We start from the raw sequence: 17,796 nt of genomic DNA on the forward strand, positions 1-17,796 counted from the left end.
GACATTTTAATCTTTCTCAGTTTTTTTCTATAAACCTAAATGCACCTAAAGTCTTAATAAATGTCACTTGCTTTGTCTTCTGCTTCCATCTAATGCCGTCAGAGGTTTACAACGACCCCCAGATCTACTGCCCTCTCTCCCCAGCCCTTGACCTGTACATTAATACTATGAAGGGTTATTCCTTGTTTTTCTTTTATTGCACAACAAAAAGTACAGATTATATAAAGAGACCGGGGCACAGAGAAGAAGGCAGCAATTGACTGTGGTCCCACCATGGGAAATTCGCATTTTATTACCTGCCCCTTCCATACTGTGGGTTCATCATTTGTTTTATGACATGATTTCCGTGATGTGTTGTATCTAGTATAAGACTTGAGTACTTTATGTGTTTTATATCATCTGTGATATTGCAGCTGTTGTTTGCAGTGTCCACATTTTGCAACCAGTGTGCTTTGTACCCTCACTGCTGCTCTCTCAGAGAGGGTAGGCTGAACACTACCGGTAGTATCAGACACCAGAGATGCCTCCTGTACCTGGAATAAAACTCTGCTTCTTTGTAAGAAATACAGGGGTGAAGATCTGCTGCATTCACAGTGACCCACTGACCCTTTTACAAAGGTTCCCAGCCGTGCAAAGACTCTTGGTGGTTAGTTAAGGGGCCATGCTAAATGGAGATTTCGAAGCATCAGCCGAGACGTTTTCTTTGTTTCTGCATCAGCAAAAGTATATTTCTGTTTTTATGTTATTACTTGTGAAATACACATTTTAGTTGTGCTGTTGGATTTGTCATGTTTGATTTACAGTGTGAACGAATTCAAGCGATAGACAGTAGGTGTCGACTGACACTGCTTCAGGACTCCTAGGGTTGAGGATCGTGGACGTTGGTTCCATCGTGTAATGATTAGCACTCTGGACTCTGAATCCAGCAATCTGAGTTCCAATATCGGTAGGACCTGGAATGTTTGTAATAATACTTTTGTTTTAATTTATTGCAGGTCTTGAGCAGGAAACCATTTGTATCTCTGACATAACCCGTCTCTTCCTCTTTTCATTCCCCCGTGGTTTCTGCGGTTTGGGGGCATCTATACATTATTCTATAGGCGTTGCTGGGGACACTTGATGCTACACACAGGTGTTGTCTATGTCCTGTGTCTGTGTGGACACCTCTCTACTCTGGCTACACAACTGTAAGATGCACAGTGTGGACCTGACTCCACTTGGCCTTCACACCGGATAACTCACAAGGAGAGAGAAACTTACGGAAATGTACGGTGTGAAAGAACGACTTTACCAAAGTGTTAATGTATGAAATTGCCCTTTGCTTTTTTTTTGTGAGTTGCAAATGGTAACCTTTGACTAAAGCAAGTACCCAAAAATAAACAGTTTTCAGCTGGACTCATATAACTTGCATTTGCAGTGGAAGATCTGCCTGGAGCAGTATATGAGTGTGAAAAGGTCTCTAGTTTTGTCTTGAAATACCAGAGACTTCGGCGCTCTCCACCAGTCTCCTTCGACATCACATCCTGATGCTGAACAGTATTAGCACATAAATGAATAAAAAACTGGCTGACGTGTACATGCACATGTGTGCATATGTACCACGGTGCTATAGTCTGATGACATATATGTGCCAGTCTGTGGGGTCAAAGGGCAGTCAGAAGTTACTGGGCCACAGTTGTATCAATGAGGACTGCATACTTCCTGTGCCCTGGGGCATTCGTACTCTGGTCCCTCAAACTAGGGTGGAAGCCCCCCTTTAGCACATGACTCTCAGAATAACAAGTCAGAGCAGACATTAGTGTAACTGGGTACTCACACTTGTGAAAGGCACAAGTGCAAGTAGTGAACTGCAACCTGACCTCACAGCATACACTTTAGACATCCTTTGTAAACACACACACATATTTTCAGTCTAACTTGTTTACATTTTACATCAATAAATATGTTAATATTTGTACTTGAAATGTTTAATTTGCCTACCTTTGGCGCATATTCCTAGTACCTTATATTTTAACTTTTCTCCATTCGGGTGTATACAATTGGTATAATGTCAGAAAGGGAGAAGACGACCGAGAATGCCTAAGAATGTGCGCTTACATGCTTTTAAGAACATATGTCTGGTGTTGTGACAAAACAGCAGTGACCACTTCAGCTCAGCACTTGCTTCTTCCTCTGCTGTCCCAAAATATTGTGGAATTACTAGTCTCTGCGCCTCTGACAAGGCTGCTGACATCCAATTGATGATTTGTAGCCTTGTGGCTGTGAGTGCTTTGGCTGTGCTGCCCCCTGGCAGTCACTCTGTGAAGATGCAGGTACCTGGGAACAACCCAGACTACTTCTGAGCTGTTTCTTCTCTGTGTGAACCAATCCAGTGTCAGGACTGGAGTCGGTGCTGTTAGTAGATAGAGAAGGAGTATAACTCGAGCCCCAGGAGGGCAGCCTGGAGCCTGTGACAGGTGCAGGGGAGTGTCGTCAAGGAAGCAGCTGGAAGATAACTGGAGAGGGGTCTGTGGGGCCATCAGTCTGGTGAGGAAACCCAGGAGTGTCCTACGGGAGGGGCGTGGCTTTGTCTGGCTCAAGGGGAGGGGTTAGTAATAGTGAATGCAGGGACTGCTGCTGTCCTCCGTGTCCTGGGCTCTGTGTATGTGTAGAAGCTCTAAGGTTGTAAATAATGAGACCTGACAGGTTGTGGCAGAAATGATGACTTCTGGTCATTCCTTCTCTTTTGTCAGAAGTGAAGTGTCTGTTACCCCAATTGATTGTGTACTACTGAGAAGAAGAATATAACTCTCAGTGTACGGAATGCAGTGTGACCTAGGAGACACCTCACATACACTGAGCTGTATGATGAGTTCACAGTTCCCATATGGTCTAGCGGTTAGGATTCCTGGTTTTCACCTAGGTGGCCTGGGTTCGACTCCCGGTATAGGAACTCCATTTATTTTTTTTCACTACTCAGACATTTTAATCTTTCTCAGTTTTTTTCTATAAACCTAAATGCACCTAAAGTCTTAATAAATGTCACTTGCTTTGTCTTCTGCTTCCATCTAATGCCGTCAGAGGTTTACAACGACCCCCAGATCTACTGCCCTCTCTCCCCAGCCCTTGACCTGTACATTAATACTATGAAGGGTTATTCCTTGTTTTTCTTTTATTGCACAACAAAAAGTACAGATTATATAAAGAGACCGGGGCACAGAGAAGAAGGCAGCAATTGACTGTGGTCCCACCATGGGAAATTCGCATTTTATTACCTGCCCCTTCCATACTGTGGGTTCATCATTTGTTTTATGACATGATTTCCGTGATGTGTTGTATCTAGTATAAGACTTGAGTACTTTATGTGTTTTATATCATCTGTGATATTGCAGCTGTTGTTTGCAGTGTCCACATTTTGCAACCAGTGTGCTTTGTACCCTCACTGCTGCTCTCTCAGAGAGGGTAGGCTGAACACTACCGGTAGTATCAGACACCAGAGATGCCTCCTGTACCTGGAATAAAACTCTGCTTCTTTGTAAGAAATACAGGGGTGAAGATCTGCTGCATTCACAGTGACCCACTGACCCTTTTACAAAGGTTCCCAGCCGTGCAAAGACTCTTGGTGGTTAGTTAAGGGGCCATGCTAAATGGAGATTTCGAAGCATCAGCCGAGACGTTTTCTTTGTTTCTGCATCAGCAAAAGTATATTTCTGTTTTTATGTTATTACTTGTGAAATACACATTTTAGTTGTGCTGTTGGATTTGTCATGTTTGATTTACAGTGTGAACGAATTCAAGCGATAGACAGTAGGTGTCGACTGACACTGCTTCAGGACTCCTAGGGTTGAGGATCGTGGACGTTGGTTCCATCGTGTAATGATTAGCACTCTGGACTCTGAATCCAGCAATCTGAGTTCCAATATCGGTAGGACCTGGAATGTTTGTAATAATACTTTTGTTTTAATTTATTGCAGGTCTTGAGCAGGAAACCATTTGTATCTCTGACATAACCCGTCTCTTCCTCTTTTCATTCCCCCGTGGTTTCTGCGGTTTGGGGGCATCTATACATTATTCTATAGGCGTTGCTGGGGACACTTGATGCTACACACAGGTGTTGTCTACGGCCTGTGTCTGTGTGGACACCTCTCTACTCTGGCTACACAACTGTAAGATGCACAGTGTGGACCTGACTCCACTTGGCCTTCACACCGGATAACTCACAAGGAGAGAGAAACTTACGGAAATGTACGGTGTGAAAGAACGACTTTACCAAAGTGTTAATGTATGAAATTGCCCTTTGCTTTTTTTTTGTGAGTTGCAAATGGTAACCTTTGACTAAAGCAAGTACCCAAAAATAAACAGTTTTCAGCTGGACTCATATAACTTGCATTTGCAGTGGAAGATCTGACTGTAGCAGTATATGAGTATGAAAAGGTCTCTAGTTTTGTCTTGAAATACCAGAGACTTCGGCGCTCTCCACCAGTCTCCTTCGACATCACATCCTGATGCTGAACAGTATTAGCACATAAATGAATAAAAAACTGGCTGACGTGTACATGCACATGTGTGCATATGTACCACGGTGCTATAGTCTGATGACATATATGTGCCAATCTGTGGGGTCAAAGGGCAGTCAGAAGTTACTGGGCCACAGTTTTATCAATGAGGACTGCGTACTTCCTGTGCCCTGGGGCATTCGTACTCTGGTCCCTCAAACTAGGGTGGAAGCCCCCCTTTAGCACATGACTCTCAGAATAACAAGTCAGAGCAGACATTAGTGTAACTGGGTACTCACACTTGTGAAAGGCACAAGTGCAAGTAGTGAACTGCAACCTGACCTCACAGCATACACTTTAGACATCCTTTGTAAACACACACACATATTTTCAGTCTAACTTGTTTACATTTTACATCAATAAATATGGTAATATTTGTACTTGAAATGTTTAATTTGCCTACCTTTGGCGCATATTCCTAGTACCTTATATTTTAACTTTTCTCCATTCGGGTGTATACAATTGGTATAATGTCAGAAAGGGAGAAGACGACCGAGAATGCCTAAGAATTTGTGCTTACATGCTTTTAAGAACATATGTCTGGTGTTGTGACAAAACAGCAGTGACCACTTCAGCTCAGCACTTGCTTCTTCCTCTGCTGTCCCAAAATATTGTGTAATTACTAGTCTCTGCACCTCTGACAAGGCTGCTGACATCCAATTGATGATTTGTAGCCTTGTGGGCTGTGAGTGCTTTGGCTGTGCTGCCCCCTGGCAGTCACTCTGTGAAGATGCAGGTACCTGGGAACAACCCAGACTACTTCTGAGCTGTTTCTTCTCTGTGTGAACCAATCCAGTGTCAGGACTGGAGTCGGTGCTGTTAGTAGATAGAGAAGGAGTATAACTCGAGCCCCAGGAGGGCAGCCTGGAGCCTGTGACAGGTGCAGGGGAGTGTCGTCAAGGAAGCAGCTGGAAGATAACTGGAGAGGGGTCTGTGGGGCCATCAGTCTGGTGAGGAAACCCAGGAGTGTCCTACGGGAGGGGCGTGGCTTTGTCTGGCTCAAGGGGAGGGGTTAGTAATAGTGAATGCAGGGACTGCTGCTGTCCTCCGTGTCCTGGGCTCTGTGTATGTGTAGAAGCTCTAAGGTTGTAAATAATGAGACCTGACAGGTTGTGGCAGAAATGATGACTTCTGGTCATTCCTTCTCTTTTGTCAGAAGTGAAGTGTCTGTTACCCCAATTGATTGTGTACTACTGAGAAGAAAAATATAACTCTCAGTGTACGGAATGCAGTGTGACCTAGGAGACACCTCACATACACTAAGCTGTATGATGAGTTCACAGTTCCCATATGGTCTAGCGGTTAGGATTCCAGGTTTTCACCCAGGCAGCCCGGGTTCGACTCCCGGTATGGGAACTCCATTTATTTTTTTTCACTTCTCAGACATTTCAATCTTTCTCACTTTTTTTCTATAAACCTAAATGCACCTAAAGTCTTAATAAATGTCACTTGCTTTGTCTTCTGCTTCCATCTAATGCCGTCAGAGGTTTACACCGACCCCCAGATCTACTGCCCTCTCTCCCCAGCCCTTGACCTGTACATTAATACTATGAAGGGTTATTCCTTGTTTTTCTTTTATTGCACAACAAAAAGTACAGATTATATAAAGAGACCGGGGCACAGAGAAGAAGGCAGCAATTGACTGTGGTCCCACCATGGGAAATTCGCATTTTATTACCTGCCCCTTCCATACTGTGGGTTCATCATTTGTTTTATGACATGATTTCCCTGCTGTGTTGTATCTAGTATAAGACTTGAGTACTTTATGTGTTTTATATCATCTGTGATATTGCAGCTGTTGTTTGCAGTGTCCACATTTTGCAACCAGTGTGCTTTGTACCCTCACTGCTGCTCTCTCAGAGAGGGTAGGCTGAACACTACCGGTAGTATCAGACACCAGAGATGCCTCCTGTACCTGGAATAAAACTCTGCTTCTTTTTAAGAAATACAGGGGTGAAGATCTGCTGCATTCACAGTGACCCACTGACTCTTTTACAAAGGTTCCCAGCCGTGCAAAGACTCTTGGTGGTTAGTTAAGAGGCCATGCTAAATGGAGATTTCGAAGCATCAGACGAGACGTTTTCTTTGTTTCTGCATCAGCAAAAGTATATTTCTGTTTTTATGTTATTACTTGTGAAATACACATTTTAGTTGTGCTGTTGGATTTGTCATGTTTGATTTACAGTGTGAACGAATTCAAGCGATAGACAGTAGGTGGCGACTGACACTGCTTCAGGACTCCTAGGGTTGAGGATCGTGGACGTTGGTTCCATCGTGTAATGATTAGCACTCTGGACTCTGAATCCAGCAATCTCAGTTCCAATATCGGTAGGACCTGGAATGTTTGTAATAATACTTTTGTTTTAATTTATTGCAGGTCTTGAGCAGGAAACCATTTGTATCTCTGACATAACCCGTCTCTTCCTCTTTTCATTCCCCTCGTGGTTTCTGCGGTTTGGGGGCATCTATACATTATTCTATAGGCGTTGCTGGGGACACTTGATGCTACACACAGGTGTTGTCTACGTCCTGTGTCTGTGTGGACACCTTTCTACTCTGGCTACACAACTGTAAGATGCACAGTGTGGACCTGACTCCACTTGGCCTTCACACCGGATAACTCACAAGGAGAGAGAAACTTACGGAAATGTACGGTGTGAAAGAACGACTTTACCAAAGTGTTAATGTATGAAATTGCCCTTTGCTTTTTTTTTGTGAGTTGCAAATGGTAACCTTTGACTAAAGCAAGTACCCAAAAATAAACAGTTTTCAGCTGGACTCATATAACTTGCATTTGCAGTGGAAGATCTGCCTGGAGCAGTATATGAGTGTGAAAAGGTCTCTAGTTTTGTCTTGAAATACCAGAGACTTCGGCGCTCTCCACCAGTCTCCTTCGACATCACATCCTGATGCTGAACAGTATTAGCACATAAATGAATAAAAAACTGGCTGACGTGTACATGCACATGTGTGCATATGTACCACGGTGCTATAGTCTGATGACATATATGTGCCAGTCTGTGGGGTCAAAGGGCAGTCAGAAGTTACTGGGCCACAGTTGTATCAATGAGGACTGCGTACTTCCTGTGCCCTGGGGCATTCGTACTCTGGTCCCTCAAACTAGGGTGGAAGCCCCCCTTTAGCACATGACTCTCAGAATAACAAGTCAGAGCAGACATTAGTGTAACTGGGTACTCACACTTGTGAAAGGCACAAGTGCAAGTAGTGAACTGCAACCTGACCTCACAGCATACACTTTAGACATCCTTTGTAAACACACACACATATTTTCAGTCTAACTTGTTTACATTTTACATCAATAAATATGGTAATATTTGTACTTGAAATGTTTAATTTGCCTACCTTTGGCGCATATTCCTAGTACCTTATATTTTAACTTTTCTCCATTCGGGTGTATACAATTGGTATAATGTCAGAAAGGGAGAAGACGACCGAGAATGCCTAAGAATGTGCGCTTACATGCTTTTAAGAACATATGTCTGGTGTTGTGACAAAACAGCAGTGACCACTTCAGCTCAGCACTTGCTTCTTCCTCTGCTGTCCCAAAATATTGTGGAATTACTAGTCTCTGCACCTCTGACAAGGCTGCTGACATCCAATTGATGATTTGTAGCCTTGTGGGCTGTGAGTGCTTTGGCTGTGCTGCCCCCTGGCAGTCACTCTGTGAAGATGCAGGTACCTGGGAACAACCCAGACTACTTCTGAGCTGTTTCTTCTCTGTGAGAACCAATCCAGTGTCAGGACTGGAGTCGGTGCTGTTAGTAGATAGAGAAGGAGTATAACTCGAGCCCCAGGAGGGCAGCCTGGAGCCTGTGACAGGTGCAGGGGAGTGTCGTCAAGGAAGCAGCTGGAAGATAACTGGAGAGGGGTCTGTGGGGCCATCAGTCTGGTGAGGAAACCCAGGAGTGTCCTACGGGAGGGGCGTGGCTTTGTCTGGCTCAAGGGGAGGGGTTAGTAATAGTGAATGCAGGGACTGCTGCTGTCCTCCGTGTCCTGGGCTCTGTGTATGTGTAGAAGCTCTAAGGTTGTAAATAATGAGACCTGACAGGTTGTGGCAGAAATGATGACTTCTGGTCATTCCTTCTCTTTTGTCAGAAGTGAAGTGTCTGTTACCCCAATTGATTGTGTACTACTGAGAAGAAGAATATAACTCTCAGTGTACGGAATGCAGTGTGACCTAGGAGACACCTCACATACACTGAGCTGTATGATGAGTTCACAGTTCCCATATGGTCTAGCGGTTAGGATTCCTGGTTTTCACCCAGGCGGCCCGGGTTAGACTCCCGGTATGGGAACTCCATTTATTTTTTTTCACTACTCAGACATTTTAATCTTTCTCAGTTTTTTTCTATAAACCTAAATGCACCTAAAGTCTTAATAAATGTCACTTGCTTTGTCTTCTGCTTCCATCTAATGCCGTCAGAGGTTTACACCGACCCCCAGATCTACTGCCCTCTCTCCCCAGCCCTTGACCTGTACATTAATACTATGAAGGGTTATTCCTTGTTTTTCTTTTATTGCACAACAAAAAGTACAGATTATATAAAGAGACCGGGGCACAGAGAAGAAGGCAGCAATTGACTGTGGTCCCACCATGGGAAATTCGCATTTTATTACCTGCCCCTTCCATACTGTGGGTTCATCGTTTGTTTTATGACATGATTTCCGTGCTGTGTTGTATCTAGTATAAGACTTGAGTACTTTATGTGTTATATATCATCTGTGATATTGCAGCTGTTGTTTGCAGTGTCCACATTTTGCAACCAGTGTGCTTTGTACCCTCACTGCTGCTCTCTCAGAGAGGGTAGGCTGAACACTACTGGTAGTATCAGACACCAGAGATGCCTCCTGTACCTGGAATAAAACTCTGCTTCTTTGTAAGAAATACAGGGGTGAAGATCTGCTGCATTCACAGTGACCCACTGACCCTTTTACAAAGGTTCCCAGCCGTGCAAAGACTCTTGGTGGTTAGTTAAGGGGCCATGCTAAATGGAGATTTCGAAGCATCAGCCGAGACGTTTTCTTTGTTTCTGCATCAGCAAAAGTATATTTCTGTTTTAATGTTATTACTTGTGAAATACACATTTTAATTGTGCTGTTGGATTTGTCATGTTTGATTTACAGTGTGAACGAATTCAAGCGATAGACAGTAGGTGGCGACTGACACTGCTTCAGGACTCCTAGGGTTGAGGATCGTGGACGTTGGTTCCATCGTGTAATGATTAGCACTCTGGACTCTGAATTCCGCAATCTCAGTTCCAATATCGGTAGGACCTGGAATGTTTGTAATAATACTTTTGTTTTAATTTATTGCAGGTCTTGAGCAGGAAACCATTTGTATCTCTGACATAACCCGTCTCTTCCTCTTTTCATTCCCCCGTGGTTTCTGCGGTTTGGGGGCATCTATACATTATTCTATAGGCGTTGCTGGGGACACTTGATGCTACACACAGGTGTTGTCTACGTCCTGTGTCTGTGTGGACACCTCTCTACTCTGGCTACACAACTGTAAGATGCACAGTGTGGACCTGACTCCAATTGGCCTTCACACCGGATAACTCACAAGGAGAGAGAAACTTACGGAAATGTACGGTGTGAAAGAACGACTTTACCAAAGTGTTAATGTATGAAATTGCCCTTTGCTTTTTTTTTGTGAGTTGCAAATGGTAACCTTTGACTAAAGCAAGTACCCAAAAATAAACAGTTTTCAGCTGGACTCATATAACTTGCATTTGCAGTGGAAGATCTGCCTGGAGCAGTATATGAGTGTGAAAAGGTCTCTAGTTTTGTCTTGAAATACCAGAGACTTCGGCGCTCTCCACCAGTCTCCTTCAACATCACATCCTGATGCTGAACAGTATTAGCACATAAATGAATAAAAAACTGGCTGACGTGTACATGCACATGTGTGCATATGTACCACGGTGCTATAGTCTAATGACATATATGTGCCAGTCTGTGGGGTCAAAGGGCAGTCAGAAGTTACTGGGCCACAGTTGTATCAATGAGGACTGCGTACTTCCTGTGCCCTGGGGCATTCGTACTCTGGTCCCTCAAACTAGGGTGGAAGCCCCCCTTTAGCACATGACTCTCAGAATAACAAGTCAGAGCAGACATTAGTGTAACTGGGTACTCACACTTGTGAAAGGCACAAGTGCAAGTAGTGAACTGCAACCTGACCTCACAGCGTACACTTTAGACATCCTTTGTAAACACACACACATATTTTCAGTCTAACTTGTTTACATTTTACATCAATAAATATGGTAATATTTGTTCTTGAAATGTTTAATTTGCCTACCTTTGGCGCATATTCCTAGTACCTTATATTTTAACTTTTCTCCATTCGGGTGTATACAATTGGTATAATGTCAGAAAGGGAGAAGACGACCGAGAATGCCTAAGAATGTGCGCTTACATGCTTTTAAGAACATATGTCTGGTGTTGTGACAAAACAGCAATGACCACTTCAGCTCAGCACTTGCTTCTTCCTCTGCTGTCCCAAAATATTGTGTAATTACTAGTCTCTGCGCCTCTGACAAGGCTGCTGACATCCAATTGATGATTTGTAGCCTTGTGGGCTGTGAGTGCTTTGGCTGTGCTGCCCCCTGGCAGTCACTCTGTGAAGATGCAGGTACCTGGGAACAACCCAGACTACTTCTGAGCTGTTTCTTCTCTGTGTGAACCAATCCAGTGTCAGGACTGGAGTCGGTGCTGTTAGTAGATAGAGAAGGAGTATAACTCGAGACCCAGGAGGGCAGCCTGGAGCCTGTGACAGGTGCAGGGGAGTGTCTTCAAGGAAGCAGCTGGAAGATAACTGGAGAGGAGTCTGTGGGGCCATTAGTCTGTTGAGGAAACCCAGGAGTGTCCTACGGGAGGGGCGTGGCTTTGTCTGGCTCAAGGGGAGGGGTTAGTAATAGTGAATGCAGGGACTGCTGCTGTCCTCCGTGTCCTGGGCTCTGTGTATGTGTAGAAGCTCTAAGGTTGTAAATAATGAGACCTGACAGGTTGTGGCAGAAATGATGACTTCTGGTCATTCCTTCTCTTTTGTCAGAAGTGAAGTGTCTGTTACCCCAATTGATTGTGTACTACTGAGAAGAAGAATATAACTCTCAGTGTACGGAATGCAGTGTGACCTGGGAGACACCTCACATACACTGAGCTGTATGATGGATTCACAGTTCCCATATGGTCTAGCAGTTAGGATTCCTGGTTTTCACCCAGGCGGCCCGGGTTCGACTCCAGGTATGGGAACTCCATTTTTTTTTTTCACTACTCAGACATTTTAATCTTTCTCAGTTTTTTTCCATAAACCTAAATGCACCTAAAGTCTTAATAAATGTCACTTGCTGTGTCTTCTGCTTCCATCTAATGCCGTCAGAGGTTTACACCGACCCCCAGATCTACTGCCCTCTCTCCCCAGCCCTTGACCTGTACATTAATACTATGAAGGGTTATTCCTTGTTTTTCTTTTATTGCACAACAAAAAGTACAGATTATATAATGAGACCGGGGCACAGAGAAGAAGGCAGCAATTGACTGTGGTCCCACCATGGGAAATTCGCATTTTATTACCTGCCCCTACCATACTGTGGGTTCATCATTGGTTTTATGACATGATTTCACTGCTGTGTTGTTTCTAGTATAAGACTTGAGTACTTTATGTGTTTTATATCATCTGTGATATTGCAGCTGTTGTTTGCAGTGTCCACATTTTGCAACCCGTGTGCTTTGTACCCTCACTGCTGCTCTCTCAGAGAGGGTAGGCTGAACACTACCGGTAGTATCAGACACCAGAGATGCCTCCTGTACCTGGAATAAAACTCTGCTTCTTTGTAAGAAATACAGGGGTGAAGATCTGCTGCATTCACAGTGACCCACTGACTCTTTTACAAAGGTTCCCAGCCGTGCAAAGACTCTTGGTGGTTAGTTAAGAGGCCATGCTAAATGGAGATTTCGAAGCATCAGACGAGACGTTTTCTTAGTTTCTGCATCAGCAAAAGTATATTTCTGTTTTTATGTTATTACTTGTGAAATACACATTTTAGTTGTGCTGTTGGATTTGTCATGTTTGATTTACAGTGTGAACGAATTCAAGCGATAGACAGTAGGTGGTGACTGACACTGCTTCAGGACTCCTAGGGTTGAGGATCGTGGACGTTGGTTCCATCGTGTAATGATTAGCACTCTGGACTCTGAATCCAGCAATCTGAGTTCCAATATCGGTAGGACCTGGAATGTTTGTAATAATACTTTTGTTTTAATTTATTGCAGGTCTTGAGCAGGAAACCATTTGTATCTCTGACATAACCCGTCTCTTCCTCTTTTTATTCCCCTCGTGGTTTCTGCGGTTTGGGGGCATCTATACATTATTCTATAGGCGTTGCTGGGGACACTTGATGCTACACACAGGTGTTGTCTACGTCCTGTGTCTGTGTGGACACCTCTCTACTCTGGCTACACAACTGTAAGATGCACAGTGTGGACCTGACTCCACTTGGCCTTCACACCGGATAACTTACAAGGAGAGAGAAACTTACGGAAATGTACGGTGTGAAAGAACGACTTTACCAAAGTGTTAATGTATGAAATTGCCCTTTGCTTTTTTTTTGTGAGTTGCAAATGGTAACCTTTGACTAAAGCAAGTACCCAAAAATAAACAGTTTTCAGCTGGACTCATATAACTTGCATTTGCAGTGGAAGATCTGCCTGGAGCAGTATATGAGTGTGAAAAGGTCTCTAGTTTTGTCTTGAAATATCAGAGACTTCGGCTCTCTCCACCAGTCTCCTTCGACATCACATCCTGATGCTGAACAGTATTAGCACATAAATGAATACAAAACTGGCTGACGTGTACATGCACATGTGTGCATATGTACCACGGTGCTATAGTCTGATGACATATATGTGCCAGTCTGTGGGGTCAAAGGGCAGTCAGAAGCTACTGGGCCACAGTTGTATCAATGAGGACTATGTACTTCCTGTGCCCTGGGGCATTCGTACTCTGGTCCCTCAAACTAGGCTGGAAGCCCCCCTTTAGCACATGACTCTCAGAATAACAAGTCAGAGCAGACATTAGTGTAACTGGGTACTCACACTTGTGAAAGGCACAAGTGCAAGTAGTGAACTGCAACCTGACCTCACAGCATACACTTTAGACATCCTTTGCAAACACACACACATATTTTCAGTCTAACTTGTTTACATTTTACATCAATAAATATGGTAATATTTGTACTTGAAATGTTTAATTTGCCTACCTTTGGCGCATATTCCTAGTACCTTATATTTTAACTTTTCCCCATTCGGGTGTATACAATTGGTATAATGTCAGAAAGGGAGAAGACGACCGAGAATGCCTAAGAATGTGCGCTTACATGCTTTTAAGAACATATGTCTGGTGTTGTGGCAAAACAGCAGTGACCACTTCAGCTCAGCACTTGCTTCTTCCTCTGCTGTCCCAAAATATTGTGTAATTACTAGTCTCTGCGCCTCTGACAAGGCTGCTGACATCCAATTGATGATTTGTAGCCTTGTGGGCTGTGAGTGCTTTGGCTGTGCTGCCCCCTGGCAGTCACTCTGTGAAGATGCAGGTACCTGGGAACAACCCAGACTACTTCTGAGCTGTTTCTTCTCTGTGTGAACCAATCCAGTGTCAGGACTGGAGTCGGTGCTGTTAGTAGATAGAGAAGGAGTATAACTCGAGCCCCAGGAGGGCAGCCTGGAGCCTGTGACAGGTGCAGGGGAGTGTTGTCAAGGAAGCAGCTGGAAGATAACTGGAGAGGGGTCTGTGGGGCCATCAGTCTGGTGAGGAAACCCAGGAGTGTCCTACGGATGGGGCGTGGCTTGTCTGGCTCAAGGGGAGGGGTTAGTAATAGTGAATGCAGGGACTGCTGCTGTCCTCCGTGTCCTGGGCTCTGTGTATGTGTAGAAGCTCTAAGGTTGTAAATAATGAGACCTGACAGGTTGTGTCAGAAATGATGACTTCTGGTCATTCCTTCTCTTTTGTCAGAAGTGAAGTGTCTGTTACCCCAATTGATTGTGTACTACTGAGAAGAAGAATATAACTCTCACTGTACGGAATGCAGTGTGACCTAGGAGACACCTCACATACACTGAGCTGTATGATGAGTTCACAGTTCCCATATGGTCTAGCGGTTAGGATTCCTGGTTTTCACCCAGGTGGCCCGGGTTCAACTCCCGGTATGTGAACTCCATTTTTTTTTTTTCACTACTCAGACATTTTAATCTTTCTCCGTTTTTTTCTATAAACCTAAATGCACCTAAAGTCTTAATAAATGTCACTTGCTTTGTCTTCTGCTTCCATCTAATGCCGTCAGAGGTCTACACCGACCCCCAGATCTACTGCCCTCTCTCCCCAGCCCTTGACCTGTACATTAATACTATGAAGGGTTATTCCTTGTTTTTCTTTTATTGCACAACAAAAAGTACAGATTATATAAAGAGACCGGGGCAGAGAGAAGAAGGCAGCAATTGACTGTGGTCCCACCATGGGAAATTCGCATTTTATTACCTGCCCCTTCCATACTGTGGGTTCATCATTTGTTTTATGACATGATTTCCCTGCTGTGTTGTATCTAGTATAAGACTTGAGTACTTTATGTGTTTTATATCATCTGTGATATTGCAGCTGTTGTTTGCAGTGTCCACATTTTGCAACCAGTGTGCTTTGTACCCTCACTGCTGCTCTCTCAGAGAGGGTAGGCTGAACACTACTGGTAGTATCAGACACCAGAGATGCTTCCTGTACCTGGAATAAAACTCTGCTTCTTTGTAAGAAATACAGGGGTGAAGATCTGCTGCATTCACAGTGACCCACTGACTCTTTTACAAAGGTTCCCAGCCGTGCAAAGACTCTTGGTGGTTAGTTAAGGGGCCATGCTAAATGGAGATTTCGAAGCATCAGACGAGACGTTTTCTTTGTTTCTGCATCAGCAAAAGTATATTTCTGTTTTTATGTTATTACTTGTGAAATACACATTTTAGTTGTGCTGTTGGATTTGTCATGTTTGATTTACAGTGTGAACGAATTCAAGCGATAGACAGTAGGTGGTGACTGACACTGCTTCAGGACTCCTAGGGTTGAGGATCGTGGACGTTGGTTCCATCGTGTAATGATTAGCACTCTGGACTCTGAATCCAGCAATCTGAGTTCCAATATCGGTAGGACCTGGAATGTTTGTAATAATACTTTTGTTTTAATTTATTGCAGGTCTTGAGCAGGAAACCATTTGTATCTCTGACATAACCCGTCTCTTCCTCTTTTTATTCCCCTCGTGGTTTCTGCGGTTTGGGGGCATCTATACATTATTCTATAGGCGTTGCTGGGGACACTTGATGCTACACACAGGTGTTGTCTACGTCCTGTGTCTGTGTGGACACCTCTCTACTCTGGCTACACAACTGTAAGATGCACAGTGTGGACCTGACTCCACTTGGCCTTCACACCGGATAACTTACAAGGAGAGAGGAACTTACGGAAATGTACGGTGTGAAAGAACGACTTTACCAAAGTGTTAATGTATTAAATTGCCCTTTGCTTTTTTCTTGTGAGTTGCAAATGGTAACCTTTGACTAAAGCAAGTACCCAAAAATAAACAGTTTTCAGCTGGACTCATATAAATTGCATTTGCAGTGGAAGATTTGCCTGGAGCAGTATATGAGTGTGAAAAGGTCTCTAGTTTTGTCTTGAAATACCAGAGACTTCGGCGCTCTCCACCAGTCTCCTTCGACATCACATCCTGATGCTGAACAGTATTAGCACATAAATGAATAAAAAACTGGCTGACGTGTACATGCACATGTGTGCATATGTACCACGGTGCTATAGTCTGATGACATATATGTGCCAGTCTGTGGGGTCAAAGGGCAGTCAGAAGTTACTGGGCCACAGTTGTATCAATGAGGACTGTGTACTTCCTGTGCCCTGGGGCATTCGTACTCTGGTCCCTCAAACTAGGGTGGAACCCCCCCTTTAGCACATGACTCTCAGAATAACAAGTCAGAGCAGACATTAGTGTAACTGGGTAGTCACACTTGTGAAAGGCACAAGTGCAAGTAGTGAACTGCAACCTGACCTCACAGCATACACTTTAGACATCCTTTGTAAACACACACACATATTTTCAGTCTAACTTGTTTACATTTTACATCAATAAATATGGTAATATTTGTACTTGAAATGTTTAATTTGCCTACCTTTGGCGCATATTCCTAGGACCTTATATTTTAACTTTTCTCCATTCGGGTGTGTACAATTGGTATAATGTCAGAAAGGGAGAAGACGACCGAGAATGCCTAAGAATGTGTGCTTACATGCTTTTAAGAACATATGTCTGGTGTTGTGACAAAACAGCAGTGACCACTTCAGCTCAGCACTTGCTTCTTCCTCTGCTGTCCCAAAATATTGTGGAATTACTAGTCTCTGCGCCTCTGTCAAGGCTGCTGACATCCAATTGATGATTTGTAGTCTTGTGGGCTGTGAGTGCTTTGGCTGTGCTGCCCCCTGGCAGTCACTCTGTGAAGATGCAGGTACCTGGGAACAACCCAGACTACTTCCAAACTGTTTCTTCTCTGTGTGAACCAATCCAGTGTCAGGACTGGAGTCGGTGCTGTTAGTAGATAGAGAAGGAGTATAACTCGAGCCCCAGGAGGGCAGCCTGGAGCCTGTGACAGGTGCAGGGGAGTGTCGTCAAGGAAGCAGCTGGAAGATAACTGGAGAGGGGTCTGTGGGGCTATCAGTCAGGTGAGGAAACCCAGGAGTGTCCTACGGGAGGGGCGTGGCTTTGTCTGGCTCAAGGGGAGGGGTTAGTAATAGTGAATGCAGGGACTGCTGCTGTCCTCCGTGTCCTGGGCTCTGTGTATGTGTAGAAGCTCTAAGGTTGTAAACAATGAGACCTGACAGGTTGTGGCAGAAATGATGACTTCTGGTCATTCCTTCTCTTTTGTCAGAAGTGAAGTGTCTGTTACCCCAATTGATTGTGTACTACTGAGAAGAAGAATATAACTCTCACTGTAAGGAATGCACTGTGACCTAGGAGACACCTCACATACACTGAGCTGTATGATGAGTTCACAGTTCCCATATGGTCTAGCGGTTAGGGTTCCTGATTTTCACCCAGGCGCCCGGGTTCGATTCCCGATATGGGAACTCCATTTATTTTTTTTCAGTTCTCAGACATTTTAATCTTTCTCAGTTTTTTTCTATAAACCTAAATGC

The 17,796-nt window shown here is 44.1% G+C and overlaps 4 non-coding genes across 4 annotated transcripts; all 4 read left to right on the forward strand.

Annotated features, from left to right (window-relative positions):
* Positions 1 to 2,860: 2,860 nt before the first annotated feature.
* Positions 2,861 to 2,932, forward strand: TRNAE-UUC (transfer RNA glutamic acid (anticodon UUC)). Its single transcript has one exon. It is a non-coding gene; the product is annotated as a tRNA-Glu (tRNA).
* A 2,887-nt stretch (positions 2,933 to 5,819) lies between these two features.
* On the forward strand, positions 5,820 to 5,891 carry TRNAE-UUC (transfer RNA glutamic acid (anticodon UUC)). The gene has a single exon. It is a non-coding gene; the product is annotated as a tRNA-Glu (tRNA).
* Positions 5,892 to 8,779: 2,888 nt separating this feature from the next.
* Positions 8,780 to 8,851, forward strand: TRNAE-UUC (transfer RNA glutamic acid (anticodon UUC)). The gene has a single exon. It is a non-coding gene; the product is annotated as a tRNA-Glu (tRNA).
* Positions 8,852 to 14,696: 5,845 nt separating this feature from the next.
* On the forward strand, positions 14,697 to 14,768 carry TRNAE-UUC (transfer RNA glutamic acid (anticodon UUC)). Its single transcript has one exon. It is a non-coding gene; the product is annotated as a tRNA-Glu (tRNA).
* The last annotated feature ends 3,028 nt before the right edge of the window (positions 14,769 to 17,796 follow it).

The sequence above is a fragment of the Pleurodeles waltl genome, unplaced genomic scaffold (assembly GCF_031143425.1).
Source record: "Pleurodeles waltl isolate 20211129_DDA unplaced genomic scaffold, aPleWal1.hap1.20221129 scaffold_39, whole genome shotgun sequence".
NCBI classification, from domain to species: Eukaryota; Metazoa; Chordata; class Amphibia; order Caudata; family Salamandridae; genus Pleurodeles; species Pleurodeles waltl.